The sequence below is a fragment of the Oncorhynchus masou genome, chromosome 12 (genome assembly GCF_036934945.1).
Source record: "Oncorhynchus masou masou isolate Uvic2021 chromosome 12, UVic_Omas_1.1, whole genome shotgun sequence".
NCBI classification, from domain to species: Eukaryota; Metazoa; Chordata; class Actinopteri; order Salmoniformes; family Salmonidae; genus Oncorhynchus; species Oncorhynchus masou.
Window position 1 is genome coordinate 59,019,768 of NC_088223.1, and position 14,466 is coordinate 59,034,233.

Below are 14,466 nucleotides of genomic sequence, written 5' to 3' on the forward strand. Positions count from 1 at the left end.
GTAAAGAACCTATAAGTAAAATGCATGCAAAGGTAAACATGTTATCTCCTACGAATGATGCAGTGCCCTCCTTGGGCCAATCAGTGTAATCTTGTAAATGACTGATCTCGAAGGCAAGTCAGTCACCCAGGTTTTGTCATGCCAGTGGTGTCTGAGATCACGTTGGTTTGGTAGACTCGTATCCCTGGGGATGTGTACCAAATTTCAGCATTGAGTCGAACAGATCAAGAGATATTAACATGTGCCAACAGCATATCATCCTGCATCTCACTGCTGGCTTGCTTCTGAAGCGACGCAGGGTTGATCCTGCTCAGTTTCTGGATAGGAGACCAGATGCTGCTAGAAGTGGTGTTGGAGGGCCAGTCAGAGGCACCCTTTCCTCTGGTCTAAAAAAAATATCCCATTGTCCCAGGCAAGTGATTGGGGACATTGCCCTGTGTAGGGTGCTGTCGTTTGGATGGGACATTAAACAGGTGTCCTGACTCTCTGTAGTCACTAAAGATCCCATGGCACTTATTGTAAGAGTAGGGGTGTTAACCCCGGTGTCATGCCGAATTTCCCAATCTGGCCCTCACCGTCACCTAATCATCCCCAGTTTACCATTGGCTCATTCATCTCCCCTTTAACTATTCCTCAGGTCGTTGCTGTCAATGAGAATGTGTTCAGTCAACTTACCTGGTAGAATAAGAGTTAAATAAGTCATTTAAAAAGTAGTGCCACCATGTGGTTGATATGAGTCTTCTTGCATCAACATGAATATCTTTGACTGATTTATATGCATTTTTGCCAGATCATGACCATGTGACTTTATTGGTCATGTTGTTTTAGGTAAATATTTCGTTGAGAGACCTTTGTCCATAGATGCCACATATAAAGTTGTATACACATATAAAGTTGTGTTGTATACACATATAAAGTTGTATACAGAGTTCCCCAGCTTGTAGTTCTAAAACCCTGAAATTAGCTATGCATGGCTGAAGGAAGCAGAGGTAGGCTATGAGGAAAATTAATGGGGAAAGAATAGGGTTTTGGGTTAACCTGTCTGGGAACGGGACAGGTTACGGGACAGGAACCCCGTTACGCTAGTGGAACCCCTCGCCAACAGCCAATGAAATTGCAGGGCGCCAAATACAAATCAACAGAAATCTCATAAATCAAATTTCTCAAACATACAATTATTAGGCACCATTTTAAAGATACAATTCTCGTTAATCCAGCCACAGTGTATGATTTCAAAAATGCTTTACAGCGAAAGCTCCACAAACATTTACATTTAAGTCATTTGGCAGACGCTCTTATCCAGAGCGACTTAAAAATTGGTGAATTCACCTTATGACATCCAGTGGAACAGCCACTTTACAATAGTGCATCTAAATCATTTAAGGGGGGGGGGGGTGAGAAGGATTAATTTATCCTATCCTAGGTATTCCTTAAAGAGGTGGGGTTTCAGGTGTCTCCGGAAAGTGGTGATTGACTCCGCTGTCCTGGCGTCGTGAGGGAGTTTGTTCCACCATTGGGGGGCCAGAGCAGCGAACAGTTTTGACTGGGCTGAGCAGGAACTGTACTTCCTCAGTGGTAGGGAGGCGAGCAGGCCAGAGGTGGATGAACGCAGTGCCCTTGTTTGGGTGTAGGGCCTGATCAGAGCCTGGAGGTACTGCGGTGCCGTTCCCCTCACAGCTCCGTAGGCAAGCACCATGGTCTTGTAGCGGATGCGAGCTTCAACTGGAAGCCAGTGGAGAGAGCGGAGGAGCGGGGTGACGTGAGAGAACTTGGGAAGGTTGAACACCAGACGGGCTGCGGCGTTCTGGATGAGTTGTAGGGGTTTAATGGCACAGGCAGGGAGCCCAGCCAACAGCGAGTTGCAGTAATCCAGACGGGAGATGACAAGTGCCTGGATTAGGACCTGCGCCGCTTCCTGTGTGAGGCAGGGTTGTACTCTGCGGATGTTGTAGAGCATGAACCTACAGGAACGGGCCACCGCCTTGATGTTAGTTGAGAACGACAGGGTGTTGTCCAGGATCACGCCAAGGTTCTTAGCGCTCTGGGAGGAGGACACAATGGAGTTGTCAACCGTGATGGCGAGATCATAGAACGGGCAGTCCTTCCCCGGGAGGAAGAGCAGCTCCGTCTTGCCGAGGTTCAGCTTGAGGTGGTGATCCGTCATCCACACTGATATGTCTGCCAGACATGCAGAGATGCGATTCGCCACCTGGTCATCAGAAGGGGGAAAGGAGAAGATTAATTGTGTGTCGTCTGCATAGCAATGATAGGAGAGACCATGTGAGGTTATGACAGAGCCAAGTGACTTGGTGTATAGCGAGAATAGGAGAGGGCCTAGAACAGAGCCCTGGGGGACACCAGTGGTGAGAGCGCGTGGTGAGGAGACAGATTCTCGCCACGCCACCTGGTAGGAGCGACCTGTCAGGTAGGACGCAATCCAAGCGTGGGCCGCGCCGGAGATGCCCAACTCGGAGAGGGTGGAGAGGAGGATCTGATGGTTCACAGTATCGAAGGCAGCCGATAGGTCTAGAAGGATGAGAGCAGAGGAGAGAGAGTTAGCTTTAGCAGTGCGGAGCGCCTCCGTGATACAGAGAAGAGCAGTCTCAGTTGAATGACTAGTCTTGAAACCTGACTGATTTGGATCAAGAAGGTCATTCTGAGAGAGATAGCGGGAGAGCTGGCCAAGGACGGCACGTTCAAGAGTTTTGGAGAGAAAAGAAAGAAGGGATACTGGTCTGTAGTTGTTGACATCGGAGGGATCGAGTGTAGGTTTTTTCAGAAGGGGTGCAACTCTCGCTCTCTTGAAGACGGAAGGGACGTAGCCGGCGGTCAGGGATGAGTTGATGAGCGAGGTGAGGTAAGGGAGAAGGTCTCCGGAAATGGTCTGGAGAAGAGAGGAGGGGATAGGCTCAAGCGGGCAGGTTGTTGGGCGGCCGGCCGTCACAAGAAGCGAGATTTCATCTGGAGAGAGAGGGGAGAAAGAGGTCAGAGCACAGGGTAGGGCAGTGTGAGCAGAACCAGCGGTGTCGTTTGACTTAGCAAACGAGGATCGGATGTCGTCGACCTTCTTTTCAAAATGGTTGACGAAGTCATCTGCAGAGAGGGAGGAGGGGGGGGAGGGGGAGGAGGATTCAGGAGGGAGGAGAAGGTGGCAAAGAGCTTCCTAGGGTTAGAGGCAGATGCTTGGAATTTAGAGTGGTAGAAAGTGGCTTTAGCAGCAGAGACAGAGGAGGAAAATGTAGAGAGGAGGGAGTGAAAGGATGCCAGGTCCGCAGGGAGGCGAGTTTTCCTCCATTTCCGCTCGGCTGCCCCCTGCCATTTTTCCAGCCAAGAGAGGAGTCACAAAAAGCACAAATAGAGATAAAATTAATCACTAACCTTTGATCTTCATCAGCTTTTTTTTCACCTTTTTTGAACCAGGTAGGCTAGTTGAGAACAAGTTTCAAATCAAATCAAATTTTATTTGTCACATACACATGGTTAGCAGATGTTAATGCGAGTGTAGCGAAATGCTTGTGCTTCTAGTTCCGACAATGCAGTAATAACCAACAAGTAATCTAACTAACAATTCCTAATCTACTGTCTTATACACAGTGTAAGGGGATAAAGAATATGTACATAAGGATATATGAGTGAGTGATGGTACAGAGCAGCATAGGCAAGATACAGTAGATGGTATCGAGTACAGTATATACATGTGAGATGAGTATGTAAACAAAGTGGCATAGTTAAAGTGGCTAGTGATACATGTATTACATAAGGATGCAGTCGATGATATAGAGTACAGTATATAGGTATGCATATGAGATGAATAATGTAGGGTAAGTAACATTATATAAGGTAGCATTGTTTAAAGTGGCTAGTGATATATTTACAACATTTCCCATCCATTCCCATTATTAAAGTGGCTGGAGTTGAGTCAGTGTCAGTGTGTAGGCAGCAGCCACTCAATGTTAGTGGTGGCTGTTTAACAGTCTGATGGCCTTGAGATAGAAGCTGTTTTTCAGTCTCTCGGTCCCAGCTTTGATGCACCTGTACTGACCTCGCCTTCTGGATGATAGCGGGGTGAACAGGCAGTGGCTCGGGTGGTAGATGTCCTTGATGATCTTTATGGCCTTCCTGTAACATCGGGTGGTGTAGGTGTCCTGGAGGGCAGGTAGTTTGCCCCCGATGATGCGTTGTGCAGACCTCACTACCCTCTGGAGAGCCTTACGGTTGAGGGCGGAGCAGTTGCCGTACCAGGCGGTGATACAGCCCGCCAGGATGCTCTCGATTGTGCCTCTGTAGAAGTTTGTGAGTGCTTTTGGTGACAAGCCAAATTTCTTCAGCCTCCTGAGGTTGAAGAGGCGCTGCTGCGCCTTCTTCACGATGCTGTCTGTGTGAGTGGACCAATTCAGTTTGTCTGTGATGTGTATGCCGAGGAACTTAAAACTTACTACTCACTCCACTACTGTTCCATCGATGTGGATAGGGGGTGTTCCCTCTGCTGTTTCCTGAAGTCCACAATCATCTCCTTAGTTTTGTTGACGTTGAGTGTGAGGTTATTTTCCTGACACCACACTCCGAGGGCCCTCACCTCCTCCCTGTAGGCCGTCTCGTCGTTGTTGGTAATCAAGCCTACCACTGTTGTGTCGTCCGCAAACTTGATGATTGAGTTGGAGGCGTGCGTGGCCACGCAGTCGTGGGTGAACAGGGAGTACAGGAGAGGGCTCAGAACGCACCCTTGTGGGGCCCCAGTGTTGAGGATCAGCGGGGAGGAGATGTTGTTACCTACCCTCACCACCTCAGGAAGTCCAGTACCCAGTTGCACAGGGCGGGGTCGAGACCCAGGGTCTCGAGCTTGATGACGAGCTTGGAGGGTACTATGGTGTTGAATGCCGAGCTGTAGTCGATGAACAACATTCTCACATAGGTATTCCTCTTGTCCAGATGGGTTAGGGCAGTGTGCAGTGTGGTTGAGATTGCATCGTCTGTGGACCTATTTGAGCGGTAAGCAAATTGGAGTGGGTCTAGGGAGTCAGGTAGGGTGGAGGTGATATGGTCCTTGACTAGTCTCTCAAAGCACTTCATGATGACGGAAGTGAATGCTACGGGGCGGTAGTCGTTTAGCTCAGTTACCTTAGCTTTCTTGGGAACAGGAACGATGGTGGCCCTCTTGAAGCATGTGGGAACAGCAGACTGGTATAGGGATTGATTGAATATGTCCGTAAACACACCAGCCAGCTGGTCTGCGCATGCTCTGAGGGCGCGGCTGGGGATGCCATCTGGGCCTGCAGCCTTGCGAGGGTTAACACGTTTAAATGTTTTACTCACCTCGGCTGCAGTGAAGGAGAGACCGCATTTTTCATTTGCAGGCAGTGTCAGTGGCACTGTATTGTCCTCAAAGCGGGCAAAAAAGTTATTTAGTCTGCCTGGGAGCAAGACATCCTGGTCCGTGACTGGGCTGGATTTCTTCCTGTAGTCCGTGATTGACTGTAGACCCTGCCACATGCCTCTTGTGTCTGAGCCGTTGAATTGGGATTCTACTTTGTCTCTGTACTGACGCTTAGCTTGTTTGATAGCCTTACGGAGGGAATAGCTGCTTTGTTTGTATTCAGTCATGTTACCAGACACCTTGCCCTGATTGAAAGCAGTGGTTCGTGCTTTCAGTTTCACACGAATGCTGCCATCAATCCAAGGTTTCTGGTTAGGGAATGTTTTAATCGTTGCTATGGGAACGACATCTTCAACGCACGTTCTAATGAACTTGCACACCGAATCAGCGTATTCGTCAATGTTGTTATTTGACGCAATACAAAACATGTCCCAGTCCACGTGATGGAAGCAGTCTTGGAGTGTGGAGTCAGCTTGGTCGGACCAGCGTTGGACAGACCTCAGCGTGGGAGCTTCTTTTTTAGCTTTTGTCTGTAGGCAGGTATCAGCAAAATGGAGTTGTGGTCAGCTTTTCCGAAAGGGGGCGGGGCAGGGCCTTATATGCGTCGCGGAAGTTAGAGTAACAGTGATCCAAGGTTTTTCCGCCCCTGGTAGCGCAATCGATATGCTGATAAAATTTAGGGAGTCTTGTTTTCAGATTAGCCTTGTTAAAATCCCCAACAATGATGAATGCAGCCTCCGGATAAATGGTTTCCAGTTTGCAAAGAGTTAAATAAAGTTCGTTCAGAGCCATCGATGTGTCTGCTTGGGGGGATATATACGACTGTGATTATAATCGAAGAGAATTCTCTTGGTAGGTAATGCGGTCTATATTTGATTGTGAGGAATTCTAAATCAGGTGACCAGAAGGATTTGAGTTCCTGTATGTTTCTTTCATCGCACCATGCCTCGTTAGCCATAAGGCATACACCCCCACCCCTCTTCTTACCAGAAAGGTGTTTGTTTCTGTCGGCGCGATGCGTGGAGAAACCCGTTGGCTGCACCGCATCGGATAGCGTCTCTCCAGTGAGCCATGTTTCCGTGAAGCACAGAACGTTACAGTCTCTGATGTCCCTCTGGAATGCTACCCTTGCTCGGATTTCATCAACCTTGTTGTCAAGAGACTGGACATTGGCAAGAAGAATGCTAGGAAGTGGGGCACGATGTGCCCGTCTCCGTAGTCTAACCAGAAGACCGCTACGTTTCCCTCTTTTTCGGAGTCGTTTTTTGGGGTCGCTGCATGCGATCCATTCCGTTGTCCTTTTTGTAAGGCAGAACACAGGATCCGCGTCGTGAAAAACATATTCTTGGTCGTACTGATGGTGAGTTGACGCTGATCTTATATACAGTAGTTCTTCTCGGCTGTATGTAATGAAACCTAAGATGACCTGAGGTACTAATGTAAGAAATAACACATAAAAAAAAAACTGCATAGTTTCCTAGGAACGCGAAGCGAGGCGGCCATCTCTGTCGGCGCCGGAAGTTTTCATTTGCAACTGCGACCTGGCCAAGATAAAGCATAGCAGTGTGAACAGACAACAACACAGAGTTACACATGGAGTAAACAAACAATAAACAAGTCAATAACAGTAGAAAAAAATAATCTATATACATTGTGTGCAAAAGGCATGAGGAGGTAGGCAATAAATAGGCCATAGGAGAGAATAATTACAATTTAGCAGATTAACACTGGAGTGATAAATGATCAGATGAACATGTGCAGGTAGAGATACTGGTGTGCAAAAGAGAAGAAAAGTAAATAAAATAAAAACACTATGGGGATGAGGCAGGTAAATTGGGTGGGCTATATACCGATGGACTATGTACAGTTGCAGCGATCGGTTAGCTGCTCAGATAGCAGATGTTTAAAGTTGGTGAGGGAGATAAGTCTCCAACTTCAGAGATTTTTGCAATTCGTTCCAGTTGCAGGCAGCAGAGAACTGGAAGGAAAGGCGGCCAAATGAGGTTTTGGCTTTAGGAATGATCAGTGAGATACAACTTCTGGAGCGCATGCTACGGGTGGGTGTTGCCATCGTGACCAGTGAACTGAGATAAGGCGGAGCTTTACCTAGCATAGACTTGTAGATGACCTGGAGCCAGTGGGTCTGGCGACGAACATGTAGCGAGGGCCAGCCGACTAAAGCATACAGGTCGCAGTGGTGGGTGGTATAAGGTGCTTTAGTAACAAAACGGATGGCACTGTGATAAACTACATCCAGTTTGCTGAGTAGAGTATTGGAAGCCATTTTGTAGATGACATCGCCGAAGTCGAGGATCGGTAGGATAGTCAATTTTACTAGGGTAAGTTTTGCGGCGTGAGTGAAGGAGGCTTTGTTGCGAAATAGAAAACCGACTCTAGATTTGATTTTGGATTGGAGATGTTTGATATGAGTCTGGAAGGAGTTTGCAGTCTAGCCAGACACCTAGGTACTTATAGATGTCCACATATTCAAGGTCGGAACCATCCAGGGTGGTGATGCTAGTCGGGCGTGCGGGTGCAGTCAGAAAAGCATGCATTTGGTTTTACTAGCGTTTAAGAGCAGTTGGAGGCCACAGAAGGAGTGTTGTATGGCATTGAAGCTTGTTTGGAGGTTAGATAGCACAGTGTCCAAGGAAGGGACAGGCCTATACAGAATGGTGTCGTCTGCGTAAAGGTGGATCATGGAATCGCCCGCAGCAAGAGCAACATCATTGATGTATACAGAGAAAAGAGTCGGCCCGAGAATTGAACCCTGTGGCACCCCCATAGAGATTGCCAGAGGACCGGACAACATGCACTCCGATTTGACACACTGAACTCTGTCTGCAAAGTAGTTGGTGAACCAGGCAAGGCAGTCATTAGAAAAACCGAGGCTACTGAGTCTGCCGATAAGAATATGCTGATTGACAGAGTCAAAAGCCTTGGCAAGGTCGATGAAGACGGCTGCACAGTACTGTCTTTTATCGATGGCGGTTATGATATCGTTTAGTACCTTGAGCGAGGCTGAGGTGCACCCGTGACCGGCTCGGAATCCGGATTGCACAGCAGAAAAGGCACAGTGGGATTCAAAATGGTCGGTGATCTGTCTGTTAACGTGGCTTTCGAAGATTTTAGAAAGGCAGGGCAGGATGGATATAGGTCTATAACGGTTTGGGTCTAGAGTGTATCCCCCTTTGAAGAAGGGGATGACTGCTGCAGCTTCCCAATCTTTGGGGATCTCAGATGATACGAGAGGTTGAACAGGCTAGTAATAGTCGGTTGCAACAATTTTGGCGGATTATTTTAGAAAGAGAGGGTCCAGATTGTCTAGCCCAGCTGATTTGTAGGGAACCAGATTTTGCATGGCTCTTTCAGGACATCAGCTGTCTGGATTTGGGTGAAGGAGAAGCGAGGGGGCTTGGGCAAGTAGCTGCAGGGGGTGCTAAGCTGTTGGCCGGGGTAGGGGTAGCCAGGTGGAAAGCATGGCCAGCCGTATAACAAATGCTTATTGAAATTTTAGATTATCGTACATTTATCGGTGTTTACAGTGTTTCCTAGCCTCAATGCAGTGGACAGCTGGGAGGAGGTGCTCTTATTCTCCATGGACTTTACAGTGTCCCAAAACGTTTTGGAAGTAGTGCTACAGGATGCAAATTTCTGTTTGAAAAAGCTAGCCTTGTGTTTCCTAACTGACTGAGTATATTGGTTCCTGACTTCCCTGAAAAGTTAAAAATCGTGGGGGCAATTCGATGCGAATGCAGAACGCCACAGGATGTTTTTATGCTGGTCAAGGGCAGTCAAGTCTAGGGTGAACCAAGAGCTACAGTGAGGAAAAAAACTATTTGATCCCCTGCTGATTTTGTACGTTTGCCCACTGACAAAGAAATGATCAGTCTATAACTTTAATGGTAGGTTTATTTAAACAGTGAGAGACAAAATAACAACAAAAAATCCAGAAAACGCACGTCAAAAATGTTACAAATTGATTTGCATTTTAATGAGGGAAATAAGTATTTGACACCTCTGCATAACATCACATAGTACTTGGTGGCTAAACCCTCGTTGGCAGAGGTCAGACGTTTCTTGTAGTTGGCCACCAGGTTTGCACACCTCAGGAGGGATTTTGTCCCACTCTTCTTTGCAGATCTTCAAGTCATTAAGGTTTCGAGGCTGACGTTTCAAACTCAAACCTTCAGCTCCCTCCACAGATTTTCTATGGGATTAAGGTCTGGAGACTGGCTCGGCCACTCCAGGACCTTAATGTGCTTCTTCTTGAGCCACTCCTTTGTTGCCTTGGCCGTGTGTTTCGGGTCATTGTCATGCTGGAACACCCATCCATGACCCATTTTCAATGCACTGGCTGAGGGAAGGAGGTTCTCACCCAAGATTTGACGGTACATGGCCCCGTCCATCGTCCCTTTGTTGCGTGAAGTTGTCCTGTCCACTTAGCAGAGAAACACCCCCAAAGCCTTATGTTTCCACCTCCATGTTTGATGGTGGGGATGGTGTTCTTGGGGTCATATGCAGCTTTCCTCCTCCTCCAAACACGGCACGTTGAGTTGATGCCAAAGAGCTCCATTTTGGTCTCATCTGACCACAACACTTTCTCCCAGTTGTCCTCTGAATCATTCAGATGTTCATTGGCAAACTTCAGACGGGCATGTATATGTGCTTTCTTGAGCAGGGGACCTTGCAGGTGCTGCAGGATATCAGGATATCAGTCCTTCACGGCGACTCTTGGTGACTATGGTCCCAGCTGCCTTGAGATCATTGACAAGATCCTCCAGTCTAGTTCTGGGCTGATTCCTCACCATTCTCATGATCATTACAACTCCACGAGGTGAGATCTTGCATGGAGCCCCAGGCCGAGGAGATTGACAGTTATTTTGTGTTTCTTCCATTTGCGAATAATCGCACCAACTGTTGTCACCTTCTCACAAAGCTGCTTGGGCCTTGTAGCCCATTCCAGCCTTGTGTAGGTCTACAATCTTGTCTCTGACATCCTTGGAGAGCTCTTTGGTCTTGGCCATGGTGGAGAGTTTGTAATCTGATTGATTAATTGCTTCTGTGGACAGGTGTCTTTTATACAGGTGTCGTGTCTTTACTATCATTTAGTTGAAGACTTATAGTTTTTATCAAAGATTCTTCGATTAATCATGTCAAGAGATTAATCATGTAACTGTAATTAACTAGGAAGTCGGGGCACCAAGGAAAAATATTCAGATTACAAAGTTAGCATTTCCTAAAATAACTTTTCAGATATTTTATCTGATCAATTAGTCTTCGAATTAATGATTTATTTACTTTATCTCACATTAGTCTCATTCCAAATGTCGTAAATTGTTGGTTATCTGCACGATCCCAGATCCCAAATTCCTAGCTGCAGACTAGTAATTAATATCAAAGACTTGTTCTTATTCTGTCGGTATCGATAGTCTAAGAGTTTAATGATGTGGTATGGTTAAAAGATTCAGCAATGGTCTACAACCTTCGTCCTCTCCTAATGGAGAAAAACATGGTCTGGTGATAATTTCTCAAATTTGGGTTTTATTCGGAATTGCAGAAAAGGGGCTTTCCCAGGATGCCTGACCTTAACTGGGCTCAGGGGCGGTCCTCTGATTTAGTTCAAAACAAAAGGGAATTGTATTTTCCTTCATCAAACAGTCCAAAATCATATTACACAATTTTACAAACAGCATCATACTCACTCATTCATCTTATACAACAATTAGATGTAAACCTCATATCTGAGGCTATTATATGAACAGCATTATGGTCATGTGGCCACACCATCTCCCATGAGCTTCCCCAAGTTGTAACAAACGGACCAGTTCGTAGCTGGATTCTTCACCGATCTTTTATACTTTCTCCGGGAACATGACATTTGTTTGTACCTCAAGTTCTGTGAGGTGGAAGAAATTCCTTTGTTCTCTATGAAAATTTACTCTCTCTATACTGTGTGTCCATGAGGAGATCCTCAGGAATTTACAACGTCTCTCTGACCACAGCAGCCTAGTTGAAGGAGGAAAGGGGGAGGCAGGGAGAGGGGGACGGGGCTTGCTATACCCAAAGAGGGCAACATCATGACACGGGTAACAAGCTGAGATTAGGAGCACTCCCTTTAAAAGTGTGCCCCTAATCTCAGCTTGTTACCTGTATAAAAGGCATCTGGGAGCCAGAAATCTTTCTGATTGAGAGGGGGTCAAATACTTATTTCCTCATTAAAATGCAAATCAATTTCTAACATTTTTGACGTGTTTTTCTGGATTTTTTTGTTTTTATTCTGTCTCTCACTGTTCAAATAAATTTACCATTAAAATTATAGACTGATCATTTCTTTGTCAGTGGGGATAAAATACTTTTTTCACTCACTGTATATCTGTTCTAGATCTGCATTTTTTGAAAGGGGCATGCTTATATAAGATGGTGAGGAAAGCACTTTTAAAGAGCAACCAGGCATCCTCTAGTGATGGGATCAAGTCAATATCCTCCCTGGATACCCGGGCCAGGTTGATTAGAAAGGCCTGCTCGCTGAAGTGTTTTAGGGAGCGTTTGACAGTGATGAGGGGTGGTCGTTTGACAGCGGACCCATCACACACGCAGGCAATAATGCAGTGATCACTGAGATCCTGGTTGACGACAGCAGAGGTGTATTTAGAGGGCAAGTTGGTCAGGATGATATCTAAGAGGGTGCCCATGGTTACGGATTTAGGGTTGTACCTGGTAGGTTCCTTTAATCATTTGTGTGAGATTGAGGGTATCTAGCTTAGATCGTAGGACGGCCGTGGTGTTAAGCATATCCCAGTTTAGGTCACCTAACAGTACGAAGTCTGAAGATAGATGGGGTCAATCAATTCACATATAGTGTCCAGGGCACAGCTGGGGGCTGAAGGGGGTCTATAACAAGCGGCAACGATGAGAGACTTGTTTCTGGAAAGGTGGATTTTTAAAAGTAGAAGTTTGAATTGTTTGGGCGCAGACCTGGATAGTATGACCCGAACTCTGCAGGCTATCTCTGCAGTAGATTGCTACTTCGCCCCCTTTGGCAGTTATATCTTGTCGGACGATGTTATAGTTGGGGATGGACATTTCAGGATTTTTGGTGGCCTTCCTAAGCCAGGATTCAGACATGGCTTGGACATCAGGGTTGGTGGAGTGTGCTAAAGCAGTGAATGAAACAAGGAGAAGGCTTCTGTTGTTAACATGCATGAAACCAAGGCTTTTCCGGTTACAGAAGTCAACAAATGAGAGTGTCTGGGGAATGGGAGTGGTGCTGGGGGCTGCAGGGCCTGGGTTAATCTCTACATCACCAGAGGAGGGTTAGGATAAGGGTATGGCTAAAGGCTATAAGAACTGGTTGTCTAGTGCATTCGGAACAGAGAGTAAAAGGAGCAGATTTCTAGGCGCGGAAGAATAGATTCAAGGTATAATGTACAGACAAGCATATGGTAGGATGTGAGTACAGTGGAGGTAAACTTCGGCATTGAGTGACGATGAGAGAGGTTTCGTCTCTCGAGGCACCAGTTAAGCCAGGTGACGTCACCACATGTGTGGGGGGTGGAACAAAAGGGCTATCTAAGGCATATTGGGCAGGGCTATGGGCTGTACAGTGAAATAAGACAATACCTAAACCAAAACAGCAATAGACAAGGCATATTGACATTAGGGAGAGGCATATGTAGCCGAGTGATCATAGGGTCCAATGAGTAGCACTAGATGAGTCAGGGAGCCAATGCAATAGTCGCTACTACGCTAGGCGAGCTGGAGACACGCCGATTTAGACAGCTAGCATGCCGGGGCTAAACAGATGGGCATCCGGTGACGTCGCAACGAAAGAGCCTGTTGAAACCACCTCGGACGGTTACGTCGGAAGACCAGTCATGATGGATAGGCGGGGCTCCGTGTTAGCAGTAAAGGGTCCAGTCCAATTGGCCAGGGTCCAGTCCATTCACATAAATGCTTCAAAATTCACAAAAAACTTCACTAGCAAGCTTTTAAAGTGGTGCATCAGCTAATACGCTTGAGGAGGGCAGTCACATGGTCCTGAGTTCGCACCAGCTATGGTCCGAATTGGGAAGACATGGTACTCGCTAAGCAAGCAACGTGATGTCCTTTATTGTGGTGCCGTGACCCAGATCTTCAGTTGTGTAGAGATCAACGCTGGGGTTGATGTTGAGTAAATTTGAGGGGTGAATATAGCACATGGGTTGTATGACACTTACTCCTCAGCCTGAAGTGTCCCACTTGCTTCGCCTCATTAGCTAGATTTTGACATGGCTCAAACGGCTAAACGCTTTCGGAGGGCGGTATTGTGTGTTTGTGCGGCAGAGGTCCAGAGTTCGCGCCAGGTATGGGATGAATTGGGAGAAATTTGTCACGTGCACCGAATGCAACTTGTGTAGGCCTTATAGTGAAATGCTTACTTACAGGCTCTAACCAAGCAAAGATTGGAAAGCAGCTGCAGTCATCCCCCTCTTCAAAGGGGGGGACACTCTTGACCCAAACTGCTACAGACCTATATCTATCCTACCCTGTCTTTCTAAGGTCTTCGAAAGCCAAGTCAACAAACAGATTACCGACCATTTAGAATCCCACCATACCCTCTCTGCTATGCAAACTGGTTTCAGAGCTGGTCATGAGTGCACCTCAGCCACGCTCAAGGTCCTAAACGATATCTTAACCGCCATCGATAAGAAACATTACTGTGCAGCCGTATTCATTGATCTGGCCAAGGCTTTCGACTCTGTCAATCACCACATCCTCATCGGCAGACTCGACAGCCTTGGTTTCTCAAATGATTGCCTCGCCTGGTTCACCAACTACTTCTCTGATAGAGTTCAATGTGTCAAATCGGAGGGTCTGCTGTCCGGATCTATGGCAGTCTCTATGGGGGGTGCCACAGGGTTCAATTCTTGGACCGACTCTCTTCTCTGTATACATCAATGATTATCGCTCTTGCAGCTGGTGAGTCTCTGATCCACCTCTACGCAGACGACACCATTCTATATACTTCTGGCCCTTCTTTGGACACTGTGTTAACAACCCTCCAGGCAAGCTTCAATGCCATACAACTCTCCTTCCGTGGCCTCCAATTG